Source organism: Haliotis cracherodii, unplaced genomic scaffold, assembly GCF_022045235.1.
Source record: "Haliotis cracherodii isolate W230 unplaced genomic scaffold, xgHalCrac1.p SCAF_7, whole genome shotgun sequence".
NCBI lineage: Eukaryota > Metazoa > Mollusca > Gastropoda > Lepetellida > Haliotidae > Haliotis > Haliotis cracherodii.
The window spans coordinates 42,832,934-42,851,367 of NW_027266330.1; the positions used below are offsets into that span (position 1 = coordinate 42,832,934).

Genomic DNA, 18,434 nt, shown 5'->3' on the forward strand with positions numbered 1-18,434 from the left:
ACAGTGTAAGAAATCTAAAAGGCCTATCTAAATTCCTTAACAATGTGTACAATACAATTGGTAAATTGTATTAGTATCCACGTATCCTATTTTTATTATTTTTGTTAAATTGTACATAATAAAAATTGTAGATAATTGTATGTCATGTTATTCTAAGAATAAATGAGTTTGAGTTTGAGTTCGACACCCGAGAAGAAGCCAGAGATTAGTGCTCCTTTTTGAATAGTTTACAATCATGTGTTTTAGGGTTAGCTGTGTTGGCTTAAACGTATTTTTATTTCAAAAGAAATCTGGATCGGTAAACAAGCAAAACTTGCTTATGTAATACCTCTCCAGGTAACAACTTAACAACAGCTGGATATATATATATAAGAGAGTGATGAACATAAACATACAAAATGCACAAATGAAATACACGAAGCCAGTACACTGAAGCAAGTGGTGTCTGTGAAATAAGGTAATGCAGTTTTCCTTTACTGCATGCATAAAATTAAGCTACTCAAACCTTTTGCTTTTGACAATGATGTCATGAACTGATTTAAGAAGAGTCATGTTTGTAGAACTGCTTAACTACTGCCATGTAATATCATGTTTAGACCATACCCATGTGTGTAGAAATACACAGTGTTTCTGATATTATCGTATTTTTTAACAGTTATAGAAAAAGTGAATTGCATCTTCAAGGTGATATCCACAAGTGCAGTCTGGTATGTCTGATACATGTCGTCTAAACTTATCAGCGTTTAAGTCACTGCAGCCGAGCCTAAGGCGACAGTGGACAATTTGGCATGATCTATGAAAATATTTGAAGTCAAAATTATTCATAATTGCATCAGAACGATTAATTAAGGATTTGATTTCTTTTAATGAGCGAGCATTAGTTACTTCATCGGATAGAGGGTTCCGCAGGTTGATCATATCCAGAAGAAATGATAATAAGCATAGGTCTGTGTTCTACATTTGATTGTTTGTATGTTGAATCTTTTTCTAAGGTTATATTTGCTGTTATCAGAGAATTGAATATACACTTTTCAAATATTTTGGCTAAGCAACTTGTGAGTGCTACAGGTCTATGATTTGGGCATTCATGTTCATCGCTGACACTGACACCGCATCAGCCCGGCAGTGGACTTGACACAGTTATTTGCGCACTGATTATATAACTCCTACAGACAGGTGGGGTGGTTGTTCAAAGCGAAACAGACGACCCCGTCTGTTATCTAATAAATGCTGTGCGGCGCCTTTGATCTTGCCTCCAACCATACACCTTATAGTAGTAAACGACGATCAGGATGGCCTGGAAATAAACACAATTCTGTCTGCCCAGTGTATCCACAATTAACTAGAATGCTTCATATCTACAAATATATGTATAGAAAATTGCATCAGTGTGGTTTATCATGTACAATGCTTTCTTACGCTTGGTGTTTGCACTTCTTTATTTAATCATTACGCTTTTTTACCCTAATAGTATAAGTGCTTCCCCGTGTGCGAGATAGGCTAAAGTCGGAAAGCGCACGTTAAATCTCCGAGGTACCTATCTACCAGAACTTTATTTGCTGTTCTGGTCATACATAAATATATGTAAGTTACGTACATGGGGAGGCTAGATTATTTACAGCTTACAGCAATATAGTGCAAATATTATGTTCAATAAAAGAAAACTTTGATAGATCTATAACACACTTTTTGTACTATTAAACAAACTGTGGACTTTTAAGACATTTTCGCTTATTGTAATAACATCTAGCTAACCAATCATGTCTATCTATGAAATCTACAAGCATAGTTGCTGTCAAACCTAAAAAACATATACAGGGAGGTAAGTTTTGACTTGCCAAGCACCTTAAGGTGAGTTTACTTTTAAACTGTCAAAAGCTATTGTCCCTTCAATACTAGTATAAGTCTGGAAGCTGTCTCTCGGACTGTTATGAGTTATGATGTATTTTATGATATAACTGGGGAATGTTCAAATTAGTTACTGTCATTTAATCCAACGTTCTAACTGTCAACTGTCTCAACAGGATCATAGGTTTGGTTATATATCTCCTCCCTGTCTCTATGTCTTAAGTTGTTAATCGGTAACTGCGGTCCAAATGTATCAACTTATTCATCTATTGTTGCAAACTTGACTGATTTAAACATATCTTATTGATCATGAACTACTCAGTCAGTCAAGCACCTGTATCAGAAATGTAAAACCAGCCATGTTTCATGTAGTCCCAATATCACTGAAAAATGCCGATGTAACGTGACATATAAATTTACTCACAGACAATATATTTTTCGTGAGAGTGAAGCACAATTTTATTAAAGTTTCATTAACAATTTCATAAACTATAATAATATTAATATTAAAATTCATCATCACTTGCCAAGTTTATGAAAATGTCCCCATTTGGGAGATGTCACATATAAACAAGGATTCGAACTAAATTTGATCGTCTTTGACACTGAGGTTTATCCCCACTTTGCCAGCAAACAGCAGAAGATTAACAGTGAGTGAGTGAGCATCGTTTCTATGTTTATACAAGAAAAGATGTCATGCCAAAAACGCTCACAGTAGTTAGTGAGTAAACTCACGACCTGTCATGACCTGGTTGAGTGACTTCCTCCAATCAACATGAAAGGATTACCCACAGAGAAAGAAAGGATTAAAGTCACCCATAAATCTTCTCCTAACGTAGTACTCCAACTTCTAAATGCCTCTCAAAGAAGGATTAAAATCCTAAAGATATCCTATCTACGTGGTATAGGTACTCACAACCTCTAATAATAAACTGTTACGTTTGGTATCCCCAGCAATACTCACCATGGTCATTGGGCAAATGTAAAAATCACAAACCCTAACGAGATTCTGTCAACATGGTCACACCCGGTGATTGTGAAGATCTCAAATTCTATCAACTGTCAGACAGCATGGCTGTTCATATTCATTTACAACATCCTCTTATAATTAGTATAAAAGTGTCCCACACAAAACCTTCTTTTATTTATTCTTTCAAAATACAACACAGAAAGTGGGGTGTGGGGAAATGGGACATATTCCTACGTGAAATAATGAGACATTAGTAGTGGTGACGGCTATATCATAATTGTACTGTCTAAAGCATAAATTTGGCGAACGAAAAACGTTATATTTGCAATCAAATGGAATGACTCGTGTGGGCAAATGAATATGTTCGCAATCCACAAACAATCATTTTATTAATGGCGAACATTTACCAACCCGCGACAATCGTGTCAACACGGGGGTTCCCCTAGCAATAAACTCGCATCTAAATTCACTACTGTTCTACTGTCGGCTAGCCACAATGGCTAGACTGGACCCTAGTGGAATGGTTCATGCCATAAAAGTCTAGCAACCGAACACTAATTAAGATGGGCCAACCTTGTATTTACGGTCTGGTGAGCACAGCTCAATGGTCGCTCATTAACTCAAATTTCACATCTCACTGTTTTGTTTTATCTCACTATTCATTTGATAAATTTGTCAACTTCAACTGGAACCCGGTCCCGTGTTACACGCGTGGCACACGCGTGTGCAACGGGTTGCACACGCGACACACACCCGTTGCACACCCGTGTCCAACGGGTGCTCACCCCGTGTGCAACCCGTTGAGCACCCGTGTCACATGCGTGTTACACGCGTTCTCAACGCGTGTTAGGGGAATGAACTTTTAGGCAGTAGTGTAGCATCGTAACCACTGAAGCTATGACATAAGCAATGGCGTCAACCTCACTTTTTTCCTGTGTGTGCTAGAGTCAACACCTAATGTAATAGTGGTAACAATCTAGCACTTGGTAGTAAGTCACATTAATCTAAGATTATTCAAATAGTTTTCTACAATAACAGACAATAAGTACATATTAATAGTTGCTATAATAGTATAGCTGGTGCTTGGTGTTTGAGAGGTCAGAATGGATTCTCCCTCTAGTCCCGGGTGCAAGAAGTGTGGTTGTTCATGATCTTGAGGGGGGCACGGGTGGCCCAGTCGTCTAAGGCGCCGCGATTCGCTGTGCAGACTTGCATCCCTTTGAGTAGCCAGAAATCTATGATTGTGGGTTCGAATCCCGGTTCGCCCCGATTATGTTTCTAGGTTTGTCAGCACCATACCCGTGCTCGTGGGTTTCACCAAAGTGGTAAACATCTGAGACCTGCATCACTTGGGGCTTTCCACCCACATTAAGCTGACACACTGTGATATAGCTGGAATACTGTTAAAAGCGGCGTTAAATCCAACTCACTCACTCACTCATGATCTTTGGAGATCCTCATGATAACTGCATGAAGTGTAGAGGCGCTTCCTGCAATGAAGATAAGAGATGTGAGAAGTGCGCCAACACATCCAAAAGACCTTCACTAAGATAGCCAAGGCACTGACCAAGGTAAGATGCATGAGGCTCCCAAGAAGAAAGTGGAAAACATCACAGCCGAGACATTCCACCCCAGTGTCTCCCACTCCAGCTTATCAACAATCTCCAGCACTCTCTATGAGTCTTTTTCATCAACTAGTCAAAGAACAGCAGGAGATGATGAAGAACATGTTTGAGGCTAATCTCTCAACCCTGGATGAAGAAATGGAGAGAATCAAGGAGATAGCTCTGGCAAAGAAGAATTCCCCGGTCACAAGACTATATAGGGGTATGCCATCTGTCCAATCATCACACACGACTGTAGGGCCTTCTCCAGGCGACCAGCCAGCTAAGCCATACAGCCAGGCATCTGACCAGCCAGGTATAAAGGATAGCTCTGGCAAAGAAGAATTCCCCAGACACGAGACCATATGGAGGACCATCTGTCCAATCATCACACACGACTGTTAAGACACTCTAGGTAGTCACACAGACTCCATAGGCCAGCCATCCTCAGCAACCCAGCAGGACCAACTGGATCGTCGGGGCGGGATCGTCAACCAACCGTTCCGCCGACCTAGATGATATTTACCAGCCATCCAATCAGCTGTCAAGTAAAAGCTTACAGGCTTTTCCCTACCGTGATAAGGGAAAAGCTAAATCATTGCTTAGGTCCCAGCAGGATACCGCAAGGCCATACTCCCAAGCTAATTTACCACACAGACTCCATGGTAAACCTGTGAACCATCCAGCCGGCCGGCCTACCGTATGATCACCATCAACCGACGGTACCCAAGACAGCCGCATGAACCACATGGGACTGTCCAACCGACCGAGACGAAGATTACTGTATGGGCCACGTTATACATGGGCAGCCATAACAAACTGCATGGACTTTAATCATACCGGAATCCTGGACGCCAGGATGGTGAACTGCACGGAGAACACATGGATCTGGCTGTCAGGAAGCTACTAAAGAAGCATTTGGAGACTAGCGGAGACCAAAAAGACTAAGGTTTTATTCTCTGGTTTTCATAGTTCCAAAGAAGAGTACTACCAACATGAGAATGAGAATCGACCCAAAGACCCTATCTGGGTCATAGTTCACAACATTGGACCAGTCCTAATTCTTTTCATGGGTATCAACTTGCTCCTACACTGGCAACATCACAGTTCCTACTCAGAACTCGGACACACCACTGGTTTAACGTGTGTAGAGCTTGAAACTAGTCGACTCAACATACAGGATTAGTTTACTGCTCAGGAAGAATTACATGTCACGTGTCTAGACTGACTGTAAACATTTTTACCGTAATCAGGTCTACTGACTTCGTGGGATTTGTACAGACCGACCTACCTGATCACTTATGCGTAACACTACAGCCACTCGACCAGATGCCTGTCACTGTACATCATGTAGCTGATTCACAACTACAGCGATTCCTGCACGCACATTGAACGAGACACCACGATATAATAAAGAGAATGCTTATGTGAAGCCCAAGAGTTGGAAATGATTCGTACAGTACAATCTTTTAGACCAAGTCATTTTTTAGATTCAACCTGTCCTACGCATAACATTGTTGAATTCTTCCCATGACAACTACTCCATACAGAACGGGTGCACCTAAATGTCTACCAGGGATTTGGCATTGGTTCGCTGACAACACAGTTTTCATGTTTCGTCATGTCCCGACACAAGCAGAGAATTGACTGAAGTGGACAAGATGACTCCATTAGTTGTCGGCTGGAAGCGAGACATATTCCCGGGAAACTGAACATCCTTGCAGACAGCTTTCCCTCCAAGGGATAATAGTGGCAACAGAATTGATCTTACATCCCCAGATTTTGCTTGGATAACCACATTATGGGACACACCACACCAAGATCTATTTGTCACCTATAACAACCATCAACTCCGGCTTATGTCGGTCCAGTTCCCGTCCCAAGGGCTCACCAGGTCGATGCGCTATTGATGGATTGGACGGATCTATTTGCATACGCATTCCCACCATGGTCTCTCCTAGACAAGGTCATCCACAAGGTGGAGGAGAGGGATTGCATGATAATCCTCATAGCACCAATCTAGACCAGCAGAAAGGGGTTCCCCAGATTATTAAGTCTACTAATGGAAGAACCTCGCTAGTTACCTCTCCGTCGAGATCTGTTAAGTCAGCCCAAGTCCAACTTTTTCCACGACATCCAGTACAGCCTACATCTAAACACCTGGAAGTTCTCACACAAAATGCAGATATCAGGGTACTCTGTTCTTGCTTCGGAAGCTGTGGCAAGATCATGGAGACCTTCATCCTCCCTTATATATGACAACAGATGGGATAAAATCATCCAGTGGAGAAGACAACTAGGGACTATAACAAATACAATATCCATCCGTATGATAGCGATTATTTTCTACTACATCTATGGCAGGAAAATAAGTTCCGACATGGGGCGATAGAAGGTTACAGATCGGCTCTTCACTCTGTACTGAAGGAAATTGGAAACCATCCCATTCAGACAGACTAATGAGATCCTTTCTACTAGAAGATGTTCATAGTTTCAAAGCTCCCTCATGATCAACATTCGACGTCTGTCACTCTAAGATTGCTCCCAGATTTTGGAGCCAAGAATCAATCTACCACAACGGGGCTGTTGGGTCATAGACACTATACCATCCCAGCATTGGGACCATTAGTAACTAACTGCGCATGTCAGCTGAGAGAGAAGACGCTTGTTCACTAGCTCCCGCAAAAATCAACAAAAACTCTACAATCTTGTCAATAACCTGTAAGTTTTATAACCAAAGGTGACAAAGGTGACATTTAGTAACTATTTGCTGAGACGGTGATTGCCATTTTGACTTAAAATCACAGATTTGAAGAAGATGGTCGATGTATGCGAGGACAGAGAATTCGTTCAGACAGTAATGAAGGCTCCCAAAGTCATCACGACAGTCAAGGTTCATGAAGTAAGTGACCGTAAACGCCATAGATCACAAGAGTCAAACTGTAATGAAGAAAGTGTTCCTGTTAAAAAGATTAATGACTCAACTGAAAATTCTGAACATGAACAAGAAATTAGTATCAACTCAACACAATGTGATAGCATGAAAAGTCTGTGCAGGCAAGATGGCAGCCAAGCTGGTGTAAACAAACAGTGTGATAATGCCATGGGTGAAGTTATGCTGTTATTTAAATCATTGTCTAACGATATGAGAGACATGTTTGACATGTTTTAAGCAGTGAACGATAGAATTACTCAATTTGACTCTAACCTAGAACGGAAGCTAACTCGGACTTTAGAAGATATCATTGACAGGAAATTGAAGGTCACAATTGAAAGCGAAGTCAGTAAAGTGCGCAGTGAATTTAAAGATGAGATAGAAAAGCTAACCGTTCACGTAAGTGACTTAGAAGATTCTTTCAAGAAGAGTGATGTTGTGACTAAAATGAGTGATTAAAATTTGCCTGAAGATCGATGGGAAAAGGATAACAGCTCTCTCACCAGAAGCAAGGTTGTGAGTCTTATCAAAGACGGACTTGCCCTCCGCGATGTTACCGTCACGTCCGTCGTACGGAAGGAGAGCAGAAACAAGAAGTACCCGGGTGTGATTGTTGCTACCGTTGGGGACCAGGAACAGCTGTCGCAAGTCATGAAGTCAAAGGCGAAGTTAAAAGACCACAGAACATTCGGTAAAACCTACATCGAAAGGGACCTCCCAATTGAAACGAGGAAAGCTGAAGCAAATATGAGGACTTTGTTAAAAGAAATGGGCAAAGATAAACAATATTTCGTGAGGAATGGCCGTGTGATCAAAATTGATAAGGATAGTAAAAAAATTAGGGATGTGCCCAACTCAGCTTTTGGAATGTAGGGGGGTGGTCTTGTAATGCTGATTTTAGATCAAATATTTTAAATGCCTTTAACCTTGATATATTCTCAGTGTGTGAAACGTTTTAAACTGATGATAATGTTTTTTCTTTGCCTAATTATACATGGTTTGGTAAAAATCGCTCTAGTCGCCATATATCAGCCAAAAGAGGGTCAGGTGGTGTGGGTATGCTTGTGAAACACGAGTTCCTAAAATTATTTGATGCAACGGTACTTGATGATTCACACGATGATGTTCTGTGGATTAAATTCAGCTCTAAAACAACAGACTGCAAGTTCTGTGTATGCGTATGTTATTTGCCGCCTGCTGGGTCAACGCGACCTAGTGACGCAGAGGAGTTCTTTCGCGTGCTGCACGAGCAAACGTGTTCATATCAGAATATAGGCCGACTGTACATGTGTGGTGATTTCAAAGCGCGGTGTGGGCAAAACCCTGATTTTATTGCCCAAGTTGATCATATCCCGCCTCGTAATGTAATCGATGAAACTGAGAACGGACATGACAACAACGCAGACACTAAAATCCACTAATCTATTTGTGCAATGGAATCGGCTCTGAGCGACAACGACATTGATGCAGCGTATAATATACTTACCTCCCTTGTTCACGATGAAATGGACAGTAAACTCAAACATAAAGTAATACAGCTTGGGACTTGTGGACAGAAACGGAAAGGAAAAAGAGATAAACCTTTATGGAATGACAATCTTCAGAATTTATTTCAACAGGTGTGTGTGAAGGAAAGACTTTGGCTTAAATGTAAAGGCAGTAAGCAGGAGAGAGTAAAACTTAAAGAAGAATTCTGCATTCACCGCAGACATTTTGACAAGAACCTAAATAAAGCAAAACGCAACTATCAACAGAAGAGAAATGATAACCTAAATCAGTTGTTAGAAGACAGTGATAGAGATTTCTGGAGGGAACTGGGCAAAATAGGAAGTGGTAATGAAAGAAAAACGTTTATACCGATGGAAATCGTACAACAGGACGGTTCAGTAGCCTGAGATATGGAGAATGTGGTAAACACTTGGGAGAGCGAATATAAGCAGTTATACAACCCGACTCAGGAAGAACTTTTTACAAATAGTGTACCCAGCAGATTATCAACACCCGAAGTAAGTTCACCTGTACCTGTACTGAACTCTCCGATAACACGCGAAGAAGTAGCTAACGCTGTTAAGCGTGATAAAGTTGGAAAAGCAATGGGATTAGATAATATACCTGCTTTTGTATTGAAGAACAAAGTATGCATAGAATTTATATTCAGAATCATTACCTACTGTTTTCGTAACGGAAAAGTGCCTGGCATCTGGAATAAAGGAAAAATAAAACCTATACCAAAACCATTAAAGGATACCGACCCACGTGAGCCTTTGAGCTACAGACCTCTCACACTATTGTCTATACCATCTAAGATATATGCCGACGTCATAAACCAACGACTGTGTAAGTACCGTAAAAACCGTGATATGTTAGTGGATGAACAAAATGGGTTTAGAAAAGGACGCTCTTGTTTGGATCATGTGTATAGTGTCTTCAGTATTGTAAACAACAGAAAAAATAAGAAAAAAGAAACATCTACATGTTTTATTGACTTTCAAAGGGTGTTTGATACCGTTAATAGAGATTTGCTGTGGTTTAAGCTCATGGACTATGGAATATCAGGAAATATATTGCAAGCTATACGTTCCCTTTATAATGACGTCATATGTACAGTTCAAGTTAATCAGTATGAATCAAATGCCTTTCCTGTGAAGAGTGGAGTAAAACAGGGATGTGTATTATCACCAACACTTTTTGCTATTTACATCAATGACCTTGCAAATGAACTTAAAGAAAGTAACTGTGGAATAAAGATAGATGACTTAAACGTAGCTGTACTGCTCTATGCCGGCAACATCGTTCTCTTAAGTCCTGAGGGGGCGGTCGGGTAGCCTAGTGGTTAAAGCGTTCGCTCGTCACGCAGAAGACCCGGGTTCGATTCCCGACATGGGTACAATGTGTGAAGCCCATTTCTGGTGTCCCCCCGCCGTGATATTGCTGGAATATTGCTAAAAGCGGCGTAAAACCATACTCACTCACTCACTCTTAAGTCCTGACGCTAAGAGTCTACAAAATCTCCTAGATATCCTCCATAGATGGAAGCAGAAGTGGAAACTGTGGGTAAATATTAAGAAGGCAAACGTTTTACACTTCAGACCTCGGAATACGTCTCAGCACAACGGAAGATTTCATTGTGGTGACAATGACCTAGATTACGCCGACAGCTACCGTTATCTGGGACTCTGGTTGCACGTGCATTGTGAAATGCGGTATGCTGTTAGAGAACACGTACTTCTCGTGCGGAGATATGCACTATGACGTTTTTACTAAGCTGTACGACAACATTGTCCAACCAGTCTTGATATATTGTTCTGGAATATGGGGGATATGTAAATATCCACAGGTATATAGTGTGCAACATAGAGCATGTCGTATTTTCCTTGGAGTACAACGTAATACAGTCGTGCCTCGTTTATACGGACACTTGCATCATTTCACAATTCGTCCGTATAAACGAATTTCCGTATAACTGAAACCAGCTTCTTACTGGAAGAGTTACTTCCCTTCAATTATGCAACTCATGACAAAATTCCTTATACATATTGTTTTTATTAATTTCGGCGAAATCGTGTGTGAAGCGATCGGAAGATCGCACAACTCACCCTTATTAACAGCAACCACGGTCAGAATACCGCTATTGACGCCTTGAAACGAACTTTAGTTGACAGAGAATGGATACATATATCATAAATGACACACTTTGACTCGTTAAAAGTCATATTTTTTTTGTTTGACGAGTCTATGTCAACATGAAATTCTCGCGATCACGCGATCACGCGATCACGCGATCACGTGCGCGTGAGCCTTGACGGTGACTGGTCAGACTGGTTCCATGTAAAAAATAATACCCGAGAATAGCGATCAGCTGCTTCGCTTAGGGTTATTATTATTTTAAATATGTTTAGTAAAGGCTGCATATAATTAAGAAAATAATGGAATATATTATTCCTGATAAAAAAAAAATAGTTTCAGATACAATTGTTGTCGATCCTTGCATTCAAAATCCTATAAAGTTATATCATTGGGTGTGTCTTTACCGAATCACCTGTCGATTCCAAGAAAACGTGTGTACAGCTGATTGCTGTTTCCGGATTAGTTTACGAGAAAATACACAAGGTAATCTTAATCCCTAGATATAAAACAATGCCTCGTAATGTTCTCGTAATACGTAATGAAGTTCAACTTTGACCTCTGACCTCCACAGACGCCATATTTATCGAAGGGGATTACATGTACAATAAACAAGCTCGTCTCAAACGTAACTCAGTGTCACTGGTTAATTGACTTCTCACGAATCAAAGATATTACCACCAGCGGAAGTGTACTGTCCGGATAAGTGAGACAATTTTGAATGCATTTCAGTGTTTTGTGTATGAAAATGACCGTCCGGTTCCGGAAACTGAATTTCCGGATATACGGGTAAATTTATATAGTAATTATTTCGTTTTGAATGAAAATCGTCCGGGAAGCGAGGTTTGCGGATATCTGAAGTCCGTATAAGCGGGGCACGACTGTACATGTAATCTCGCTGTGCGGGGCAACATGGGATGGACTGACCCACAGTTGAAACTTTACTTAGAAACAGCTCGTCTGTGTTGCAGGCTTGAACGTCTTCCCGTACAGAGTCTTACATATAAGATACACAAATGGTCCTTATAGTGTGGTAACTCATGGGATAAAAGAGTTCAACGATTTTTGACAAATATGGACTTTTAGATATTTTAAGATGTAATGAAAAGATTACAAGATGGGTTTTATCTAGAATAGAACTTTTATTCAAGTCCAATGATAACGACACCTGGCTTCAATCATTGGAAACTAAACCGAAAATGAGAACCTACAGAACATTTAAAACAGCTATTTATACAGAGCCTTATGCCCTCCTTCCCCGTTATAAAAGGTCGGTTTTATCATCTTTAAGATACGGTTCAATGAAGCTCGAGATCGAATTGGGACATTATTCTAATCCTCCTGTGCCAGTTAACCAACGTTTTTGTAAATATTGCCCTGGATGTGTAGAAGATGAAACTCACTTTCTCCTCCAGTGCTCACTTTATGACGATATCCGTGTTACCCACCTTCCACAAGTATTTAACCCCATAAATGGCAACTTAAATAATAATATTGAGCTTGTATAATGCTTATAATATTATCTCAACACTAGGTAGTATGTGCTACAAAATGGCTGTCCGAAGAAAATCTCACTACCAATAACACCATATATACTTATATTTCTTTTTATATGTTTTTACCCAATTTGTTTTACTATGTATTATGTATGGTCTCTTATAACCCACATCGTGGGTGGCAGATATACTTTATAGTGTACTTTTATAATAATGTATGTGCCTATGACCTGTATATCCGATGAGACAAAAATAAACAATTTGTCATTGTCAGTAATGGGGTAATTAGCAGTGACAGTATGGAAGCCAGTACTAAGTAATAGGCAATGGACAATAGGGCAAACGAGAGGCTGGTGGTAATACTAATTACAATCAGTGCTAATTACTGTAGTGTTGGCTTCCATTGTGTATTGCTAATCACCTATCACCGCCAACCATCTATTGTTAGTCCCACCCCTTGTGAGTCTCCACCTTTTGTTTTCTTATGATTTTGTTGTCCTTACATGTACATATATACTGAACCGCAAAAGAAACGTCACCATGCATAGATATATGAGAAAACGTATTTGCCCAAACACTGTAAACATACGTTGAGACATATTAAAAAGATGAAACTTGGCAAAACTGATCATCAAGGTTAAAATTAAAGTCAAATGTTCTTAAAGTGAAACACAACACTAGTCTCTGAGAAAATGGCATCACAAGTCAGTACCTTGTGTGTCCGCCATGAGCATTGATGACTGCCGTGCAACGTCGATACATGGAATGGATGGCGCAGTTGATGAAGGCCATAGTCACTTGAGCCCACACTCTGAGGAACGCCTGACGTTCAGACGTCTTTGAATCTCGTCCCACAGGTGCTCAATGGAATTTAGATCGAGACTGAGGGAAGGCCACTGCATGGCTCTGGTGCCATTCTGCTGGAAGAAGTCTCTTATTTCTCTCGCAGTGTGGGCACGCACGTAATCATGCTGAAACTCATGGTTGCGGCGACATGCCAAATGAGGTATGGCGTGTGGTCTCAAGACTTGATCAATGTACCGAGCTGCTGTGACACCATTGCCTCTCCCTTGACCGATGTTCTGGAAGACCACAGGGCCGACCCTTTGTGCAAGACCAATTCCACCCCACACCTTGATGCTCGGACCACCCCATGAGTCTCTCTCAACAACACAAGCATCCGAATAACGTTACCCCAATGTCGCCAGACTCTCTCTCTGCCATCTGCTGTTGAGATACAGTAACAGCTCTCATCTGAGAAGACAACTCTTCTCCACTGCTGGTGAGGCCAATGCTGGTGCTGTGTTGCCCACTGAAGACGGCCCCGCGATGACGTGGTGTCAGAATGGGTCCTCGGTGTGGCCTTTTACAGTGGAGGTGTCTGCTCGCCAATCGTGAACGTACAGTGTCCGAACTAATGTGTCGCTAGTGTGTTCCCATGGTCTGTTGAGCAGTTTCAGCAGCAGTAAGAGAGCGATCTTGAAGATGCTGTCACACAATCTGACAATCCTGACGTCGGGTAGTGACCATTGGTCTTCCACGTGGTCAGTCATCTGTGTTGGTGGTCTAGTACCATTGCTGGAGCCTATATATGGTCCTTACATGGACTTGAAATGCATTGGCTACTTGCCGGGTGGTTTGTCCAGCTTGCAATCGTCCAAGGGCTTGGTGTCGCTGATTTCTTGTCAATCTTGGCATGTGGTAGCAATTCAATAACGAATGAATGTTATGCAATCTGGGGGGATTTTTAAAGGGCAAGAAAATGGGGGAACACATGTGTATTTCAATTTGCACGGAACTGACGTGCATTGGGTTACTATGGCCATTGCCATGATGCATGATGCGATCGGTTTTATTGTCATTTGCTTTGTTTTTTATCATCAAATTTTTCCGGACAAGGTAATGTTAAATGTTAGAAACATTGACAAAACTTAACCAGATATTTGAATTTCAACTTTTCATGCAATGTTACTTGAGGTGATGGTTTTTTTTGTGGTTCAGTATATATGCTCCCTGCATCATGGCATTCATTCACCTTATTTAGGAGTATGTATATACTCCGAAATATTGTGTTCCTCATAATAAAGAAGTTGACATCCATAAATTCACTTCCTTATGTGTATCTCTTCTAATTGCCTGATTTAAAAAATAGATACCTGAAGGCCCTAGATTTGCTGAAAATCGTTTCAAATTCAAAGTGGTGTGGGGTTTACAAAGCTTTACTCCAGCTGTACATTTGCTTATTTGCTCTAAACTAAATTAAATAAGCCTCAAATAGAAATTTAAAATTATGGATACTATTCATCATCAAGGCCTGATGCCTTCAGAATTTCTCCCATCAATAGCCTATATTCGGAAGCTGATTAACCATCCCTGATGCAACGTCGCATAAAATTAGCCTTGCAATATGTCACAAAACTCTAAGCAATCTAATCCTGTTTATGCTTTTCCTCCTTCCTACAAATAATACAATAAATAAACATTACTTATGCCACCTCTAGAAATAAGGAAAAACAATGCTATTTCTGATGCTAATATTGACCTTACAATTATATCTCCGACTCAAAATTTGTCTTCTCCTCCATGGCAGTCAGTAAAGCCAGAGGTAGACCTAACATTTACTAAATAGAGGATATTTAATGTGTTTTCACAAATACCACTTTTATCTCGATCTCGTGAAGTGGGGAGAGTCTAATATTTTCACGAGTGACGCAGCAGTCACTCGTGAAAATATTAGACTCTCCCCACTTCACGAGATGAGATAAAAGTGGTATTTGTGAAAACACATTGAATTTTCTATTTATCATATACATGTTTTATTTTTATTACTTGCAATTTATATATTTTTCGAAAACAGTGTCTGATAAATTACTAAGTTCTCCCTGTCACCCCTTTACCACCGCCGTATAAAGGGGGTTTGCGAAAAGAATATAGTTCATGAATACAACTAGCCCTGTTAATATATGTTATGCGAAATATATTATTTCATATCGAGTATTAAGTTCCGTGGACATTTTTGTTTGTCATAATTAAACATTCCTGTTTAAAATGAAAACCGTGATGCATTTGGGCGATCGGTTTTATTGTCATCTGCTTTGGGTTTTTTGTCATCAAAATTCATTTTTCCGGACAAGGTAATGTTAAATTTTTGAAACTTTGACAAAAATTACCCAGATATTTAAATGACAACTTTTCATGCAATGTTACTTGGGGTGACGGTTCTTTTGCAGTTCAGTATAATAATGAAATTGTGGTTGCTACCAATAAACAAATTGATAATTTAATATTGTGGTTTGTGCAATTTCAATGTATTTTGTTTCTACTCACTACATGCATGTCCAGTGTATTATAAAATTTATTCACATGTACATGTTTATGTTACGCCTACAACAATCCCTCATAAGGTTTCAAATTCCCCCTCTGCACATGCGTACGAGCCTATTTACCCATAAGCCCTGTGTCTCTTCATTCCTCTCCCAAAGCTAGAAGGACAACAAGACTCGCTACATTAATTGCTGTACCTTTATTGTGACCTACTTCCGCTTGCACACACCACCTCCTGCATGTCAGCAAGGTACCTAAACACCGACAATGGCACCGAAACCAATCTCATTAAAATAAGATCTTAGTTTTCGCTACCGCTAAACAAAGATCTGAGGACATCCTATTACTGGTCACGTCAGAACGACCTTTCGCGAATTTTGACTGACCAATGAAATGACTGACAAGAATCGACATTAGCCAATCAGAAGGCAGCTTTCTCAAGCTTTATGACACTAGTTTCAAACTGGCAGCTACGCTTCGAAACATATTTTGACGTATTCTCAATTACTAAAATTAAAACTGTTAAGAACATTCTGGAATGGCTTTTTGATGGCCTAGATTGTATGGATATAATAATAAAACCTGTTACTGTCGTTCGAAATACCCCCGTGTTAAATATTTCGTGGTTGCATGATTAGAAAACACATTCCGATTGTCACTTTCATGATCTGGTAAGTGACGCTCTGATTTGTTGGATGAAAGATTGTTCTGACGTGACCCTTAATGGGATGTCCTCAGATCTTTGTTTAGCATAGCGAGAACTAAGATCTGATTTTAATGAGATTGCACCGAAACGGACGTCAAGGAGAACCAGGACAGCTGTTCCTGTCGAAAATGTTTCATCCGCAACCAATGAAACTTCCGACAACAGTCGCCATGTTGGGTCACAAGTCAGAGCGAGTGTGACAGGCAGAGCCGTTCCTTAAGAGACAACAGTTGACCTGAGACGGAGGCTGTGCTCCGTAGATTTCACAGTGCCTGCATCGTGGGGCAGAAAGACGATCTTACAACTGTAAAAGGAACATTTTAACAAGAACCACATGGCCAGTGGAGGGGCAATCGCTGTTCAACATGCCTCACCCGATTCCTCATTGTCGTCTGTACATGCTGTTCCTTACTGTGACGCTACTCCCCAGTAGTCATGTGAACAGCGGGAATTCTGACAGTTCTACCAGCATTCCGGCAACAGCAAACGTGGAATTGATGGGAGTCATGAGAGAAATGAGAGATATGATTACATCCCTCACCCAGTGTCTATCCTATGGAGCTCCAAGACCAGTCCAGCACAATGTGTCTTGTCAGATTCTGTGCCCCATGTCAGCTTTGTTGATGAAAGTACAAGGCGTAAAATACACAAAGGTAAATATATCAATTTGGCTTCACTCCTGTTACCATGTCAAGAATCAGGTGATTATAGACTTGCTGAAGAGACAGGTTCATGCAAAAACGTACCACCAGGAATTTGAACTTCAGCAGAGCTTTCAAGATATTAAAGGATATTTTCTGTGAGGCTTGGCCAAATAGGAGAGAGCAATTAGGGCAACATGAACGCACAGTGGCAGAACTCCACACTTTATATGGAGGACATGTACATTATGAATGCCATAAGAGATTCGCGGCTCGTGTTGCAGCTCTGGCTGAGAGAGGTACACACATCACCTTGGGCGTTCTGGACACCAGAATTTATACCACTTGTACTTCTGGCCTTCACTGTAGGTCCTGTGCAGTAGCATCAGCCATGACTCAGCGACATGTCCATCCGTGTTGACGAACGAATACCTGCGAACAAGTCAGCCCATGACATACCTTGGAAAAAAGAATGTTTAGTCCACAAGCACTGCAAACAGCTCCAATGATTCACATGGTCGACAGAAAATATGGTACCAGTGACAGGAGGTTTGCAACAATTTGGCGTGTCAAACCAAATTGCTGATTCTCTTTCTCGGTTACAGATTGCCAGATTTCGGAAACTTGCTCCACAGGCCGCACTACAAGCAACACCATGTCCACAACGCTCACAGTTTATATGGGTTTGGCAAGACACCTAGACACCCTATGGGATGCTGCAGTGGGGGCCAGAACCAAGACCACCTATGCTCCTGGCTTTCAGTCATACGTTGCCTTTCTCCTGAGATATAGCCTGTACCCTACATGCTCAAGCCTTACACGGGCAGCACCGGGTCTGCCACCAGTAAATTCTGCACTTCTGCAATAATATTTTGCCTTTTGTTTCAGTGAGGCAAAACTACAGTATGTCACTGTCAAATCCTATCTTGCGGGTATTTGGTTTACCTATCTGAACGCAGGTGTGCATACACTGTTCGATTTAGAGTCCACTGATGGTCTAATCAGCTAAGAATTCTACTTCATGCACTGCAAAAAAAATCCATATATACAAGCTTGTATATCCTTTGGAAAGATGATATTTCCAAAGGATATACAAGATTGGAATGATGATATATACAAAAATATACAAGTTTGTATATACGACATATACAAAAATATACAAATTTGTATATATGGTGTATCCAAATTTGTTTTCTTTGTATATATTGGTAAAGGGAGATAATTATTATGTATTTGTGTATAAATGTTATATATGTGCAAATTGAAGTGTTTTAAGTTGAGCACTG

The 18,434-nt window shown here is 40.6% G+C and overlaps 1 protein-coding gene and 1 pseudogene across 1 annotated transcript in view; both read left to right on the forward strand.

Moving 5' to 3' along the window:
* LOC139448901 (retinal guanylyl cyclase 2-like) overlaps nt 1-18,434 on the forward strand; it is a 525,408-nt gene that overhangs the window by 482,520 nt on the left and 24,454 nt on the right. The gene's annotated exons all lie outside the window — the stretch shown is intronic.
* On the forward strand, nt 4,495-18,101 carry LOC139447833 (uncharacterized; annotated as a pseudogene).